Source organism: Cynocephalus volans, chromosome 3 (genome assembly GCF_027409185.1).
Source record: "Cynocephalus volans isolate mCynVol1 chromosome 3, mCynVol1.pri, whole genome shotgun sequence".
In the NCBI taxonomy this organism is placed as follows: Eukaryota; Metazoa; Chordata; class Mammalia; order Dermoptera; family Cynocephalidae; genus Cynocephalus; species Cynocephalus volans.
The window spans coordinates 6,448,044-6,467,359 of NC_084462.1; positions in this window are offsets into that span (position 1 = coordinate 6,448,044).

Here is a 19,316-nt window from a genome sequence, read left to right on the forward strand (position 1 = left end):
TGTGTACATGCTCGTTGGACAGAGGCATTGACAGCTTTTGTTCTGGACTCTTCAGTGAATTTTTTTTTTAAATAGAAAATATCTTTGGAAGATAAAAATAGTACCACTCTCTAGAGTAGAAGGTATATTTATTTGCCTTTCAGGATAATAAATATACCATCCTCTACAGTAAAAGATGTGAGAGGTGTGCTAATACTCCCTTTTGAACACTCCCTTTGAAAATATTACAGTATTCTAAATCAGAGCTGCTCAACTGTGATTTAAACCCAGTGCATGTGCTACTTCCATGTGGGATTTTCTTCATCATTTCTGTAGGATTTGGCGGGGGAGGCAAGGGAAACTGATGCCAGCATTGCTTATGCTACCTGTTGTGCCACGAGTAATAAAGTCTTTTGATTCTGACTCAGGAGTCTTGTGTTCAGCATCTATAAAATTGTGGCAGGTTAACTTGTTACATTGCAAGCTGTTTTAAATCTCACTCTTCACAGTTACTGAGGATAGCAATTGTTGTATATTGTTATATATCACCCTAATATAACAAAAATTATTATTATTTCATTTTATTTGTATTATTTTATTTTAACTTGGTAGGTTGAGAGTTATGTCAAATCTAATGCTCTTTATCTTTCCTGAGAATAGTAATTGGGATAACTGAAAACAAAATTATATACACACACACAGACACACACGTGAGTGTGAGTTAATATATGAGGGTGCTTTAAAACATTTGTGGAAAAATGAAAGATAATATGGATCTTTCCATGAATGTTTTGAAGTACTCTCATATAACCACCCTGTAAAGGGTTTAATTATGTTGAAGAGACTCTCCAAGTCAGGATGGGATTGATTTGCAGGCTGGAGAAGGGCATGAGAGACCAGAACTGTTCAATAAAAATGGAAGAATGATGTAAAGTGTTGGGACAGAGGATTACTTGGTATAAAGTAGAGGGGACCAGCAGGTTGGAGCACTGGGTAAGTAGAGGTAGAAGAGCAGAGGACCCTCACGGGCAGAGCAGCTCAGAAGGAACTTGGAACAAAACAATTACCATTTTTTTCGCCCTTGGACCATGTGGGTGCATGTCTCCTGGTGTTACACACCTTCACTGTCTTTAATGAAGGCCACATGATTCATAGTCTTTTTCTCTGCAAGTTTATTATTCTGGGAATTCTTGAAGGGTGGGCTGAGCTCTGTTGATACAAGGCAAAACCAGATTTCACAGAGAAGTCTGAAGTGAGGATAGAGGAGATTCTGGGAGTATAAATTTGAGAACTAGTAAAAGTGTTCTGGGAAGATTTTAGACTTTGAAGGCTGTGTAATTGTTGAGGTTAAAGTCAAGATCTCTAAGTCATAAAGCAAGAAACAGTACATGTCTGGATTATGTGTGGAATAAAGAGATATTCCAAATCTCTTTGGAATACAGAGATAATATGTAGAGAGTGGGTTCTCCAAAGTCCATATATTAGAAACTAAACCCTCACAGTGACAGTGTGAAGGGGATGTGAAATCCTATTATGGTAATTGAAATGTAGTGCCTTAAAGAGGTGATTAGATTGTGAGGACCATTCCCTAGTGAATGGATTAATCCACTGATGGTTTAACGGTAGTTTGTGGACGTGGTTCTGATGGCTTTAACAGGACAGCTTGTGAGAAGCTCTCTCTCTACTTCTGCCAGCCTCCATGTCACACCCTGCTTTCGTGTGAAGAGTCACTACCCACCAACAAGGCTCTTACCAGATGTGTTCCCTGGACTTTGGACTTCCCAGCCTCTGAAACTATAAGCAATAAATATTGTTTCTTTATAAATTACCTGGTTTCAGATATTTCTGTTATAAGCAACAGAAACAAACTAATACAGAGAGAATAATCAGTATTCCAAAGTATACATATAGTGTGAGGAGAAGATGGAGCTGGAAAAAGGGAGGTGAGATTAGTTGGTCCAGTAAGTATGGTGAGATATGCCAGGCAGATGATAGGTTGAGAGGGCATGGGTACACATCCTCCTTTTTATCTCCTCCCTAACCTAAGGAACCCCTTATTACCAGTCTGTCAACTTTCCAATGCAGGCCTGAAATTGCAATCTGGGGTGAGTGCTTCTGTTTTAGGCCTCAGTATGTTTCAAAAGATGGAAAGCTATTGTTTCCCCCTGGTGAGTACTCCATGCTTGAGCCCAAACTGGATTACATGCAGAATTGACTCTATTTTCTACTTTCTGCATGGGCTGGATGGGTTCCTTCTGTTTCCTGGTCACCTAGAGAGGCATCAATTTTTAATCAATATTTGACAAAATCACATTGATCAATCAGGTAAAGAGGCCCTCGTCCCCATTACAGACTGAAGCCTGTTTATTTCTCCACTTTACTAAGTCAATTATTTGGATGCAGAGAGACTTTGAAATTGGGGAGCAATTTTTTAGAGAAGTAGGTTGGCTACTGCAGGGGTCAGACTAAAGAACAGGGTTTTTGTCCAAATCATCCCATCCTTTTTAGTGTGTTAGATAGATCCAAGAAAAGTCTCAAGGCAGAATGTTCCCACTGATGTGGGGATTATTAAAAATAAATGAATAAATAAAAAGTCCAATACCTATGAGAGAACAAAATTCCACAGCACTTTCTGTCTGTCACATTCCCATGTCAGGGTCTTGGGCTAAGCCTCTTTATTAAGGCCGTTATGTAGGGCAATACAGAATTCCATGTGAATGAGGAACTGTGGCCTCAGGGAGCAGAGTCCTATATGATGGAGCTTCATGGTCCTGCTTGTTTCAGCTTCTGTGCCCTTTCTCAGCAGAGCATCACTGACTGAAAAATAAACTGAAGATCATATCCAGAAAGGTCTTTGAGTTTTTCAAGGAAAGCAAAATAGAAAGTATTTTTATCCACTTTGAAAAGAAATAATAGGCATGGAACACAGACCTCCATTAATTTAATGTAGAAAGAGTATTTGTGAGTGTTAAATATTATTTACTTGGGAGAGTAAAAATTGGGTTCTAGCCTCTCATTGCTTTCTTTTCTTCCAGCATTATTGCTGATTCAAGAGTGATAAAGTTGGAACATTGAAAGCTAGAGGTCTGCCTATTCAACCACAGGCTCTCTGAGGGTTAACTTTAATTTCTCCTTGCCATGTTGTCCTCGGGCCACTGTCTCTTAGGATGTCAGATACTGGGGCCTTTCTCTCTCTGAAAGCAGAGACACCTCAGAACGAGTTTCATAGGAAGAAAATTAGAACCTGGGACACTTCTTTTATTCTATGCAATGTCTATCCATGAGATTTAAAGGACAATAGAGCTCAGTGATTTGTTTTGTTTTTGTAAAGGTGTGTGAGATATAGTGGGAGGAGTATTAGTTGGGTTTGGTGGCAGAACATCCAGTCCTGACTTTGGACACAGTTAATTAACCCTCCCAAGTCTCAGATGGCTCCTATGAGATGGCACCTGTCCTGCACTTCTCAATTAGATATTGTGAGGTTCACAGAGGATCTTCCTGTGAAATCACTTGATAAACATAAAGGACTGAACATGTTTGAGCCTTACTATTGTAATCATAGACCATGTTACCTTGTGTCCTGATTCTGGGGAGTCACACAGTCTAATCTTGTAAGCATACACCTCAAAGCCGTTCTTCTCAACCTCCCATAATGTCCCTCTGCTTCTACCTTCACCGCATGTAAACTGACCTCCTAATTTCCCAACTTGGAAGGTTTGTCCAAAAAACAAAGTGAGGTAACATAGCACCTGCTATCCCTTAGGCAAAGCTGATTAATATCATCCCTTTATTTTTTGTATTCTTTTCCCTAACAGGGCTGATGCAATATTAGAGCTGCAGTACAGCCTGGGATTTACATGGCAGAGAGAATTTATAGAGTATGTGTCACCTCCTGCAGAGTGATGGAGATGCAAAAGATGACTCAGAGCTCAGGTATTCAGAGCAATGAGAAGCCCAAAGGAACTGCACCCAGGAAAACTCCTTCAAGAGAGGAGAGCCCAGGCAACCCTTGAGTCAGTTTTTGCTTCAGTTTTTATTGTAAAGACAAGAAAGTTACAGAAGAAAAACAGGTGGTTCATCAATCATAGTGAAAACATAAACAAACTGGCTACATGACAATCTTTATTAAGCATGTGTAACTTAAAGTAGTTCAAGCAATTTGCCATCAAAAGGTGTCATAAAACTAAGCTATGTGATATACAAAAGGAAACAATGAGATCATCACCAAAGTGCCTAACTCCCCAAGAAACTCAAAGAAACAGCTTAGGGCAAGACTGGCTATAATCAAAAAGACAGTGAATAACAAATGCTGGCGAGGGTGTGGAGAGAAGGGAACACTACTTCACTGTTGGTGGGACTGTAAATTAGTACAAACACTTTGGAAAACAATTTTGGGGTTTCTCAAACAACTACAGATAGATCTTCCATATGATCCAGCAATCCCTCTTCTGGGTATATATCCAGAGGAATGGAAATCATTGTGTGGAAGAGATACCTGCACTCCCATGTTTATTGCAGCTCTGTTTACAGTAGCCAAGATAGGGAGCCAACCTAAATGTCCATCAATAGATGACTGGATAAGGAAACTGTGGTGTATATATATGCTATGAAATACTACTCTGCCATAAAAAAGAATGAAATACTCCCATTTGCAACGACATGGATGAACCTGGAGAAATTTATGTTGAGCGAAACAAACAAAGCACAGAGGGATAAATAGCGCATGTGCTCACTCATATGTGGGAGCTAAGAGAGAAAGGAAGGCAGGAAAGAAAGACCACAGTAGTGCCATGATCCAACAGAGGGAGGGAACATTCCTAGGGCTGCAAATTGGAGTAGAGAGGAGAGGAAGGGGGGGAGGGAGGTTGGGGGATAATTGGGAGGGGACAAAGGGTACAAAAGTAATTTCTGGTAATGGATATGCCCCCAGTATGAATCTGGCCCCCACATCATGGGCAGGTGGGGGGACAATCAGCTTTGTATCTCATGAATATTCATAATAAAAAGAAAAGATGTGGAATGTCCCCCAGGTGCTAACTAATCTAACAGAATATCCTTGAAGATTTTAGCTCACATACTTTCCCATCACTCAGGTTTGGCTGAACTAAGGGCAACTGCCCCCAGAGCAATTGCTTTTGCTGTGCTTTAATTCTCTTATCTACATCAAAGGCTTTAGTCCTGTGAAAGTTTTCTGGTCTTACTCTGTCTTAGCATTCCTACGTATTTTCCTAAAGGTTTGGGCTTTCGCCTCCTAAACTACAGGCTTTGGCCGTCTACACTAAGGACTTTGGTCTTCTAAAATACATGTGTTTTATTTCTATCTCATTAATAACTTCTTAGTCAATATCCTCTACAGGAAGGAAATATGAACAAAAGCCGTAGGGTGCAAGATACAATAATAATCCCGATAAGCTTTATTTGGAAAAGAGGATTCTGAATTTTGTCATATTTTATTACCATTTTCTTTCAGCAGAGACGTGATACTATCCTAGACAGGGCTGTTGAGAATGATGTTTATAAATTTCCAGCAAACAGAACATCATCTATAGAGTGAAAACCTTAAAATCAGAGGGTAGGAGGCAAATGTGCCATATCTTCACCTGCCACTGTTGGCAAACGAGGGGAGTTTGTTTCACTAACGCTGCTCCGTATGTACTCACCCTGCAGGATGTGGATAAATATGGAATCTCATAAAATTTTGATGGTTGTGAAAACTGGAACAAGTAGAAGTATTTACTAAAGCTGAACAGGTATAATGCTATGATGCATGAAATCCACTGCTAAAAATATACACAATAGAAATTTATACATTTCTCTAAAATGCAAGTTCTAAAGTGTACATAGCAGTACTAGTCATAATAACCCCAAACTGACAACCACCCACATGTGCATCAAGATCGGAATGATTGAATCAATAGTGAGCCATCCACACAATAGAATTCTTTTATGTTAGTTATTAAAATTGACACAATGGAATTAATGCTAATGATGACCCACAACATTTGATAACATGAATAAATTTACAACAAAAATGTAAAGTGAAAAAAAGCCAAATACAGAAGATTTTATTCTATATAGTTCCAGTTATATAAACCTATCAAGTGGGTGAAAGTAAGCTATGCGGATAGGTGTTGGATTAGTGGTAATCCTTGGGGGTAGCAACTGGGAGGGTGTAGAGGAGGCATTTATGAGCAGGCAGTTTTCTGTTTTTTGAACTAGAAGATGGATACAGAGGTGGGTTCAGTTTGCAACATTTCATTGTGCTGTGCACTTAAGACCTGTGTACGTGCCTTTAAAAAATGTTTTTAAGTATATATCACCAATTTAATAAAGTTGTGGGAAGGTATATGGATTAAGGTTTTAACATTCTTATATTGTCAAGGTAGAGGTTAAAAGTATTGCATATCCTTATGAGGAGTTCTGGGCAAAACGGCAGAATAGACAGTCCCCGAGTCACTCTCTGTCACAAATCAACCAATTTACAACTATAAAAATGTAACGTCAGCCAAACTGGGTCCGCTGGAGCCCAGGGGAAGAGGAACTCTCAGCATTGGACAGTTCATCTAGGCAACAAATCAACAGAGTAACCATTACTCTTTCAGAGAGAGAGAAGAAATCTAGGGTTATCAGTTGGAGGGGGGAATAAAGAAAGATTGGACAAGGGGCATAAAGAATAAGTACAATTTGTAACAATATACATACTAGTGATATTGATTTGGTCACCGTATGTCAACATTGAATCCCCAAAATATGTTTAATCAATTATGATTCTACATTAAAAAAAAAGGTGCGCACACACACACACACACACACACACACACACACACACACACACACAAGAAACAATTAACAATTTCCCATAAAGCATAAAGATAACGTACGAAATGGGAGAAAATATTTGCAAACTATGTATCCAACAAGGGATTAATATGCAGAATATACAAGGAACCCAAACAACCTAACAGTAAAACAACAAGTGACCCAATTAAAAAATGGGCAATGGAGCCCAGTAGGCATTTCTCAAAGCAAGATACACAAATGGCCAACAGACACATAAATAAATGCTCAACATCGTTCACCATCAGGGAAACCTAAATCAAAACCACAATGAGATATCATCTATCAAAGAGACAGAGAATAACAAATGCTGGAGAGGATGCAGAGACAGTGTAACCCTCCCACACTGCTCATGGAACTGTAACTTAGTGCAGCCATTATGGAAAAAAGTATGGAGGTTCCTCAAGCAACTACGGATAGATCTACCACGTGATGCAGCAATACCAGAGCTGGGTATATACCCAAAGAAACGATAATCATCATATCATAGGAATACCTGCACTTCCATGTTTATTGCAGCTCTATTTACAATAGCCAAGAGTCGGAAGTAACCTAAATGTCCATTCACAGATGACTAGATAAGGAAAATGTGGTATGTATACTCAAAGGAATACTATACTGCTGCAAAAAAGAACAAAATTCTGCAATTTGCAGCAACAAGGATGAACTTTGAGAAAATTATGTTAAGTGAAATAAGCCAGGCACAGAAAGAGAAATACTGCATGTCCTCACTCATAAGTGGGAGCTAAAAAAAAGTAAAATAAAATCAACGAATAAATACAAAAGAAAGAATGAAAGATTGACCACAATAATTTGTTGAACTTTCAAAAGGAGAGAACAGAACTGAGGCCACCCGAGGTGGGAAGGGAGGGAGAAATTGGTAAAGGGCTTCAAACATGACTCCATTGTGTAATGTTGAACATACTAATTATTCTGATGTGAGCAACCTTTCTTTAAAGGATTCAGGTAAGAAGGATGACTGGTCTGCTGGGTGTTGGATGGAGGGACAGTGGGAGTCTTGGTCTCCAGTTCCTGATCTTATGTTAATTGGTCAATAATAGTTCCTTTCTCTTACAAATTTTCATGGTCTTGCCTTTTATAAGCTCCTCAGCAGGACATGGCTCGCTCCTATTGACAGAAAAGATTGTTCCTCCCATCACTTATAGGAACCTCCTGTGGGTATAGATAAGGAATGTTTCTGGTTGTGGTTGTACTGGGGATCCAGACACATATAAGGAAAGACGTTTGTGGGGTCCTGTCATAGTGTCATAATGCAGAGTAAGAGTCAGAGAGGCAAAAGGACAGGAGGGCAAGGGACCCGTCCCCATCTGATCTCAGGCCTAGCCCACACCCAGAAACATTTAAGACTCCATCCAGATTTCTGCTCCTTTTGCCACAATAACATGAGAAGTTAGGGCTTCCCAAGAGGTAAGGACACAGGATTAGAAAGGTCGTGAAGATTTCCTTCAAATAAATGAAATCCGTCTATTTTTAGTACATTTCTCTCACATAATTTTATTTATATAAGTTGTAAATGCAGTTTAAAAAATGAATGCAGTACAGAACAATTATACAAGTGTTATATTTTTCCTTCTGTGCTTCTTATTGTGGATTAAAACAGCAGGAATTATGACCTGAATCTGGACCAAATAAATTTCACTGTAGGAAAAAGTATGTTAATCTTACCTATGATTATAGTTGATAAATTTTAATTTTTTAAATCAAAAAGACACAAGCAATAAACTCAAAATATTTATTGTAAACATAGTTTACCAGTACTGATTTTGTTCTTTAAAACTTTTATTATGGGGCCGACCCCGTGGCGCACTCGGGAGAGTGTGGCGCTGGGAGCGCTGCGCTGCTCCCCCCGCAGGTTCGGATCCTATATAGGACTGGCCGGTGCGCTCACTGGCTGAGCGCAGTGCGGATGACACCACACCGAGGGTTGCGATCCCCTTACCAGTCACGAAAATGACAAAAAAATAAAAACAAAATAAAACTTTTATTATGGAAATTTTAAACATTCATACCATTAAAGAAACAAATTTATCCTCTGTGTACATTTAAGAGAGGCTTACAATGTGTCAGTATTTTGCCAGTCTTATATTATCCATTCCAAACTTCTGATTTGAGGTTGAAGGGAGTGGGATGGGAAATGAGGCTATTCAAATGGGATATTGAAATGCAAATTCTACAATTGTAGAATTATCATAAATAATTTATGAAGATGTCTATTCAGCTCCTTTGCCAATTTTTAATTTATTTGTTTTCTTACTGTAAAGTTGTTTGAGTTCCTTGTATGTTCTAAATATTAATCCCTCGGCAGACTTATAGTTTGCAAATATTTTCTCCCATTTTCTAGGTTGTCTTTTCACTCTGTCAATTGTTTCTTTGGCTGTGCAGAAGCCTTTGAGTTTGTTAGAGTCCCATTTGTTTATTTTTTTCTTTTGTTGTCTGTGCTTTTGAGATTGTATTCATAACGTCTTTGCACAGCCCTATATCCTGGAGTGTTTCCCCTGTTTTCTTCAAGGAGTCTTAAACTTTCAGGTCTTATGTTTAAGCCCTTAATCCATTTTGAGATGATTTTGGCATATGGGAAGAAGAGCAGATCTAGTTTCATTCTTCTACATATTGACATGCAGTTTCCCCAGCACCATTTTTGAAGAGGCTGTCCTTTCCACATTGTATGTTCTTGGTGCCCTTGCCAAGATTAGTTGGCTATAAATATGGGGATTGGTTTCTGGGTTCTCCATTCTGTTCCATTGGTCCGAGTGTCTGTCCAGTACCATGCTGTTTTGTTTACCATAGCTTTATATAATTTGAAGTGAGGAAGTGTAATGACTGCAGATTAATTTTCTTTGTTCAAATTGCTTTGGGTATTTGGGGTCTTTTTCTGTTCCATATGGATTTTTTAAGATGGTCTCTCAAAGGAGGACGTACAAATGGCCAACAGGTATATTAAAAAATGAGCAAAATCACTAATCATCAGGGAAATCAAAATCAAAGCCACAATGAAATATCATCTCACCCCTGTTAGACTGGCTATTATCAAAAAGACAGAGAATAACAAATTCTGGCAAGGATGTGGAGAAAGGGGAACACTTCTGCACTCTTGGTGAGACTGTAAATTAGTGCAGCCATTATGAAGGACAGTACAGAGGTTCCTTGAACAACTACAGATAGATCTACCATATAATCCACCAATTCCACTTCTAAGTATATATTCAAAGGAATTTAAAACATCATGTGGAAGGGATATCTGCACTCCCATGTTCATCAAGCTCTATTTACAATAGCCACGATATGGGGCCAACCTAAATGTCCATTGATGGATGACTGGATAAGGAAAATGTGGCATATATACCCAATAGAATACTACTCTGCCATAAAAAAGAACAAAATTCTGCCATTTGCAGCAATATGGATGAACCTGGAGAAAATTACGTTAAGTGAAACAACCTAAGCACAGAAAGAGAAATACTATATGTCCTCACTCATAAGTGGGAGCTGAATTAATAAATAAACAAATAAACAATAAAGAGAAAAAGAGAGAAATAACAATCACAATAATATGTTGACCTTTTAGAAGCAGAGAACAGAACTGTGGTTACAAGAAGTGGAAAGGCAGAGGAGTAGGTGAAGGGGGCGGTAAATGAGAAATTAATGAGAAATTGGTTAAGGGACACAAAGAATGATTATATATTATAATGATGAATAACCTAACTATCCTGATTTGTACACAACTATTGGTAGTCATCGTTTTTACCCCACAAATATGTATAATTAATTATGCTTCAATAAGAAAATCAACAATTAAGCTTGGTAAAGTTTGGCTTTCCAAAACAATAATAATTTGTAAAGTTTAACATAAATGACCACTGATTAAGAATATGATAGACTGCCATATTTTGTAACACAGAATTAAGTGTTCCTGTAAAGCATCTCATACCTACTTCATATTTACATTAATCTAAATGATTCAAAAGTATATGTAGGGCCGGCCCCGTGGCTCACTCAGGAGAGTGCGGTGCTGGTAGCGCCAAGGCCGTGGGTTCGGATCCTATATAGGGATGGCCAGTGTGCTCACTGACTTAGCGTGGTGCGGACCACACCGTGCCGATGATTGCGATCCCCTTACTGGTCAAAAAGAAAAAAAAAAGTATATGTAAATTTTCACTGTAGAATTTTTGAACGTAAATTTAAAAAATGTTCCTAAACTTCAGTTGCTCATTACACACTTAACTTGAGAATATCAATTAATGTAATTGTCAATATTATCAATGTGAAGGATAAACTATGACTAAATTAATAGACACAGAAGTAGGTTTTTACATCTGGAAATAAATAAATTTCCTATTAATCATGTATGAAAATAAATTTAATTATATTTTTACCTCACATGATTTACATAAATAATGACCCGCATCAAGGACCAAGTATAAAATTTAAAAATATGAAAACTTTCAATCCAAAGTTGAGTCAAAGTTTACACTTTCAGCATAGCGTAATATTACTAAATATCAAATACACACTTCACTAAAAGGGTGAAACTTTGATAACATGAAAACTAGAAAATGCTTTCTGAAAGTATAAATTAAGACCAGCTACAAAATGGAACAACATATTTGCAATCCCTATGCCCAAGAATGAACAGCTATCCGAATAGATAAATATTAATTTCTACAAGGAGGCAGTTCACATAAATGAAAACTAAACATAACTGGCAATTCACAGATTAATGATGACATGTGGTTAATCATATATTAAGTTACATACAGCATTGTTAATTATTAAATAAATACAAATAATACAGCACCATTATTATACATACATATAATCCCTAAAAGTTAATTTTAGTATATGTGCTGCCGAAGCGAGCACATAATCCCTAAAAGTTAAGACACTACATGGAGTGTTGGTCTGAAGAAGTGAAGCCTCTTCTTCAGGGTTAGTTGGAGAGTTATTGGTTTAACTACTCTGGAGGACAATATGGTCACATGGACTAACGTCAAGATGCATGAAAACTTTGATCTGTCAATTTGGTTCCTCACTTTCTGAATATAACAAGGATAGCCCCCAATGTACTTATGACATCTTTGATGGTTAAAGCAAAGTATTGGAAACAAATTAAATACCCATCAGTTGGGGCAGAAATTAAACCTTAAAGTCCAGACACAAATAAGTAATAATGATGAAGCTAAATGAACTAGAGGCATGTGGGTCAATAAGGAGATTTTCAGAAAAAATTATTTGAGTAAAAAGGCAAGATGTAGAATTAAACAAATATGTTAACATGTATACAAAAGTGTAAATATGCAGAGAACAATATGAAGAGTTAAAGTGTAAATATGGATTTTTAAATGGTTGTGAATGGCAAACAACAAGTTATAGTGGAGATTGTCTGTTATATACATTTATGATAAAATGGAAATGCACAGAGAAAGTACACACCAAATAAAATGTTCCAGAACACCTTGGTAATAAGGGAGAGGATTAGATCAGACCTGACTACAATGCACTTGTTAGATAAGCACTAACGCATTTTTCCAGGCATTTTGAGGCAGTAAAAAGTCCAGCTGGGTTGGAAATTTCCTCCTTCCTAAACCATTCTTAAAGCCAAAAGTATCCCATGGAGATTACCTGCCATAGACAATGTAGACAGATAGGAGACAACAGTTTGCTTTCCATTACTATTTTTGCCATTAAGATTTTTAAAGGATTTCTCACCTAGCACTCTTATTTTTGTAGAACAGTGAATGAGCAGTTATAGCCAGTTGCTGCCTTTGGCATTTTAAGAGTGAGTGAAACATTTATATTTTATTCCAATGTATTCATGGGTCATTTATTAGAAACTTGTTAAAATTCAGGGCACAAAAGTTAAAAGAGTAAATATGACAGACCAGAAGAATATCAGCTGTGAAACTTTCAGACTGAAGGTGGAAGTAAGAATTGTTCTAGCTTTGGCATAACCAGTCCTAGTGGTACATGCTGCAGAATACTTCAGATTTATTTCCAGTAGAGAACTCTCTTCTGTTTTTCCCAGAACTAATACCAGTTCCTCCAAGTTTTCTTTCTCTTCTTTAGTAAATGTGTACACTCATACATTTAATTATAGGAAGATTTTTTTTTCTTGTTCAAGAGAACAGAAACAATCTCAGAATTCACATGGAAAGGGGATGAGAAAGACAGTTCTGCCGACTGCTCTACTAGGCTCCCACGGTTGAGTTTACTAACTGTTAAGTCATGCTCAGTCCTTTCAGATGTGATTTATAGTAGACACAGTTTAAGGAGCCAGGACCCTATAGTATTTGGGACAAAAGAGTTCTGATATCTGTAACCTGCAACTTTACTGAATTTATTAGTTCTGTGTGTGTGTGTGTGTGTGTGTGTGTGTGTGTGTGTGTGTGTGTGTGTGTGTGTGTGCATATGTGTGCGATGTGGAGTCATCTATGTATAAGATTATGTATCTGCAAACAGGGACAGTTTGACTTCCTCCTTTCCAATTTGCATGCCTTTTATTTCTTTCTCATGTCTAATTTCTCTGGCTAGGACATCTAGTACTATGTTGAATAGGAGAGGTGAAAGTTTCTTGTTCTTGATCTCGGAGGGAAATAATTCACCTTTTCTCCATTCAGTATGATATTAGCTGAGGGTCTGTCATATATGACCATTATTGCACTGAGTTACATACCTTCAATATTTAGTTTAAGATTTTTTTATCATGAAGAAATGTTGAATTTTATGAAACTCTTTTTCTGTGTCATTTGAAATGATCACGTCACTTTTGTCTTTCTGTTAATGCGGTGTATCACATTTATTGATTTGTGGGTGTTAAAATATTCTTGCATCCCTAGGATAAATCCCACTTGATCATAGTGAAAGATCATTTTAATGTGCTGTTGAAATCAGTTTGCCAGAACCTTGGTGAGGCTTTCTGTATCTATGTTCATCAGGTATATTGGCCTGTAATTTTCTTGTTTTGTTTTGTTATCATCCAGTTTTGGAATCAGAGTAATGCTGGCCTCTAAAAATAAGCTGGGCTCACTTCAAGTCAAGATGGCAGAATAGACCGTCCCCAGTGTCACTCTCTCCCACAAGCCAACAAATCTACATCTATTAAAAAGCAACAACAGCCAAGCTGGGGCCACTGGAGTTCCAGGGAAGTGAAGAAGAAACCTACAGAGTTCATGAAGGCAGGAGAAGCCATGATGAGAAAAAGAAAGGATTGCTCCCACCATTTCGAGTTCCAACTGCTTCAAGCCTTGAGCTGGTGAGTGCACGGAGCAAGAGCTGGCAAAAGCTGTAGCTGTGCCCTTTGTATGAAGTTGCCTGGAGGCAGCAGGGGAGAAGAGGGCCTTGGTGGCTCCTAGGCCAGCCAGACCACTAAAAGAGTTTTCATGAACCCACATAGAAGCAAGGAGCCACAACAACTGAAAAAAGGAACCACTCAGAGGCTGGTGAGTCATAGCATGGGACCAGCACACGGCCCACCACATGGGAAATGTTTGGAGTGTGAGCAGTGGGGGAGATGGGCCCACTACGTGAACACTGGGGCACAGCATGGACAGCTGATCTGCACTCCAGTCAGCAAAGGACCACTCAGTGGAGACTGGCCAGGAGTATAGAATTGCAGGGGGTATAGTTTGCTGAAAAGACTCAGGCCCAGGCCAGAGTTTTCACACAACTCATGTATTCCAGACCTCAGAAGACCCAGAAGTACTTATGAGGTCAAATATTAACACCTGAACTGCACAAAAAGCCTTCCCCAGGGAATCAGCAGCAATGAAGCAATTTAGCTCAGCTCCAGAGCTCAAGTGCAAGTCCCCACAGGAAGTTCCCCCATTTCAGAAGTAAGCAAAGGACAGTGAACTAGTTCCAGGAAGAGTTTAAGTTGTGGGAACAATGAATAATCCAACACAGAACTGAAAGAAAAAACAAAATACCCACAGATCAGTGACAAAGTCTGACATTAACTAGTAAAGGTCTAACACCACCAAAGAACACCTATAAAACCTAGAAGGACCAGAAGCACCCTGGGCTCCCAAGCCAGGAAGGGGATAGGGCCGTGGGCCTCAGCTATGCCCCCCTCAATGACCACACCCAGGCCAGTGACGACCACCAGACTGCTGCAGGAAGCTCCCCAGGCTCCTGATCCCGGGCAGTCCAGGGCCAAGGGCATCAGGCACGCCCCCACAGCATCTGCAACCAGCCCAACAATGACCACCGAGCCACTGCAGGAAGCACCCCGGGTTCCCCTGCTGGAATGAGGGGAGTACCATGGGCTTTGGCCAAGCACCCCGCTTCCTAGTCCTCCCACCATATTTCCTTTCCCCTTCCCCTCTCCCGCCCCCCACCAACTGCTCCAAAACAACATCTTAGAATGTAAAAAAATAATAATATTTATAAATAAATAAATTTTAAAAATGAGTTGGGATGTATTCCCTCCTCCATATTTTGAAATAATCTGAAAAGAATTGGTATTAATTCTTTTTTAAATGTTTGGTGGAATTCAGCAGTGTAGCCATCAGGTCCTGGGCTTTTAAAGGAAGACTTTGTATTACTGTTTCAATTTCCTCACTTGTTATTGGCCTGTTCCGATTCTATCCTTCATATTTAATCTTGCTAAGTTGTATTACTAAGTAATTTATTCATTTCTTCTATGTCAAAATTGTTGGCATATAATTGTTCATAATAGTCTCTTTGATCCTTTGTTCCTGCAGTATCATTGTAACATCTCCTTTTCTATTTCTGATTTTATTTATTTGAGTCTTCTCTCTTTTTTTCTTGGTTATTCTAGCTAAAGGCTGTGAATTTTGTTCAACTTTTCAAAAAATCAACCTTTTGTTTCACCAATCTTTTTAATTGTTTTTTATTTTCTATTTTATTTACTTGTGTTCTGATCTCTATTATTTCTTTTCTTCTGCCAATTTTGAGTTTTGTTTCTTCTTGTTTTTATAATTATAGTACTTGCACAATTAGGTTACTCATTAGAAATCTTTCTTCTTTTTTGATATAGGCATTTATTGCTATAAACTTTCCTCTTAGAACTGCTTTTGACCTATCCCATAGATTTTGACATAATGTGTTTCCATTCTCATTTATCTCAAGGAATTTTTAAATTTTCTTTTTTATTTATTCATTAATCCATTGGTTGTTTAGGAGCATGTTGTTTAATTTCCATGTATTTGTAAAGTTTCCAATGTTTTTCTTGTTTTTGAGTTCTAATTTTATACCATTCTGGTCAGAAAAGAGACTTTACATAATTTCTCTGAGGCGGAGTCTCTGCCCCATGGCTATCAGGCCAGGCATGGGCATGCAGCTCCAAGGTTGTCTCTCACAGCGGGTGGTGCACTGCCTGACCAGCTCTTGTGCTGGATACAGGTGTGCTTGGGTCCAGGGTGGGGAAAACAGATGGGAAAAACAGTCGTGCCCACTGCTCTATCAGGCTGCCACTGTTGAGTTCGCTACTGTTGAGTCATGCTCAGTCCTCTCAGATCTGTTTTATAGTAGACACAGTTTAAGGAGCCAGGACTTTATAGCATTTAAGATAAAAGTGGTTCAGATGTCTGAAATACACATACAGAAATCACAGAGGTATTTTCATGACTAGCAGTTTGTTTTCTATAAAATTCTGCACATGCGTTAATGCATGCAATAAGCTAATTGTATCAATAGCTGAAAGTAGTACTTTCTGAAATAAAATTATTTTTCTCTAACTTAGGAGTGATGTGATTAATTGAGTCAATAATTATATCTTTATTGAAATTGTATACAGTGTATGCAATTGTCTGTAGTCTCATAATATTGGTAGGACATTTTATGTCTCAAAGTTAGAAAAATAAAGTTTAAAAAAACTTTGCACTTGAGGGTTCAAGACAACAGAAAAAATTTAAGGACTCAATTTGTCAGGACTCAATATGCCATGTTTTTTTTCTTTTGATTAAAGAATGCTCTAATGTCTTTTGCGTCTCTATTACATTTAAAATTATTCAACACACATGATCCTATGCCTCCAAATTCCATTTTAAATATTTGTGTTGTATTTTAATGTATTTCCCAAATCCTACATCATATAGAGAATTCAAATATTTGTCTAAAACAATGAACAGATAATATATAATTACTAATGTAAGTTAATTTTGTTTCCGTTTCAAATGTTATTTATCACTTATTTGAATGTCATGTATTATAGTACAGGACACACTCCAATATTGTACAGCAACTTATTTGGTGGGTACCATTAACAAGAAATGAAACTGGTTTTTCTGTTGCTATCTTAATGTTGATTTATGTTCAATACATCCAATTTGGTCATGGCAAATAATTCAGTGTATGTACATTTTATTGAGAACTCCAAATCTTTATTCATAATTAATATGGGTCTATAGAATGAAACTTAGGCAACAATGAGAAATTATCATAGCCAAACTTGTGAAATACAATAAATTTAAAGTACAGCAAGATATACATATATATATGCATTATTTAAAGAACACAACCAGGATATTATAGCAGAATGGTAACACCAAAGTCATTGCAATAAGCTTATGTTGATTAAAATCTAGGTCTTTCAAATAGTTAAGTGAATCATTAACCTCCCTGTGGTTAAATTCTCCTGGAGTATAAAAGAAAAATAATAATCATGTCTAAGTCACATTGTCATGAATATTAAATTAGTTAGAATATGGAAAGCATGAATAACAATGTTCTGTATATTGCAATTGCTATGCAAAGAAATGCATCAAATTGGTAAGTATTTTAACAAAAAATATGTTTTAGAAAGAAATTTTAGGAAAAAAAAGGAAAACAAAGAATTTTGTATTTAATTCTCCATGAAAAAAATCCACATCTTATGTTTTTATATAGACTCCTCTAATTAAGAATGTGAATATTGATCATAGAAAATAATACAATGGTCTCCATGGATTTGAAGATTGGAATAATCTTCCTTTCCAGGTTATTGTTGGAATCCTGGGGAATTTCTCATTCCTATTTCACTATATATTCCTTTACTTATAGTAAAGGTCCACAGATTTGATTCTCAGGCACCAGAATGTAACAAGTATTTTGGTCCTTCTTTCTCTCTAGAGAAATCCCAAAGACTATGGCAGCTTGGGGGTTGGAACATTTTCCCAGTGATTTTGGATCCAGACTTGTTTTCTATATTCACGGTGTGGGCAGGGGCATGTCCTTTGGCAGTACCTACCTTTCGAATGTCCTTTGGGACATCACAATTAGCTCCAGGGTCTCCAAGTGGTCAGAATTTAAAGTAAAAGCTCCCAAACATATGAGTACTTCCAATATCCTCTGCTGGATCCTGCATTTGCTGGTAAATTTAATTTTTTCTATGCATATGACTGGCAAATGGAAAAACACAAACATCACAAAGAAAAGAGATTTTGGATGCTGTTTTGCTCAACTTCAGGAGGAAGTCTTATACTCCCTAATGGCATCATTGATATCTATTGTTGGGCCAGGTCACAGACCCTTTAAACCCATTGTTGGGCTGGGTCACAGACCCCTCATATGCATGTCATGAGCTAGGTAGTTGGAAAAAATCCTGGAGCTGTTGACGAGGTTGACATGCTTTATTCGGATGCAAGTTCAGCCCCCAGCCTCTTCAGCAGCAGCAGCAGCTTACAGCAGATCCAGCAGCAGCAATGACCCCCTGGTGGCCTCCTGGAGGCACTTCAAGGGGGCCCTGGGGGAACTATTTATCAGAGCTGTTTGTCCTTTATACTTAAGTCAGATAACTCAGGAACACTTGGGTTCAGAGGCACAATTACATCAGACAATAGCCAAGGAATACCTGGGCACATGTGCACAGTTAACATCAAACAGGCTAGGTCATGCTCAGCAAGATTCTGAACAGCTGATGGAGGCTGACCAATTTTCATTTTCCTTACATCTACCCCTGATGTTTCATGTTTTAGTCTTAGGCTCTGGGCCAGCACCTCCATGGTTTTTATCCTGTACAGGCAAAGTAACAGGTTCAATACATACGTAGCACCAATGTCTCCTCTACATTCTCCAATGACACTGAAGCTACCCACCATATTCATGTCCCGGTGAGCACATTTGTGTTTTTACACTCTCTCCTGCATCATCCAAAAGTGTTTGACTGTTTCTCATAATCAGAGCTAGTTGCTGGTTACTCTCTCAGCTTTAATCAATGTCTGTTTTCCAGATATCTTGCTCTTTGTGCTCATGAGCTATGAACATAGCGTATCCAAAATCTACTGCAACTGCTGTGGAACAAACAGACAGTCATCTAATCTCATCATACCCCCCCCCCACTGTCTGTTTTTCACTGCGTTGAGTCATTGATTTATTCGACCACACCATACTTTTTTAAAATGCAGCAATCCCATGCTCAACTGTGTATACTGCTTGTTAAGTGTCCACTTTCTTATCCTGATTTGACACAATTCACCACCTCAAATATTTTAATTCAGAAATTCCCTAGATCCTTCTCTTGTCTGCATCCAGACTTTATTAAC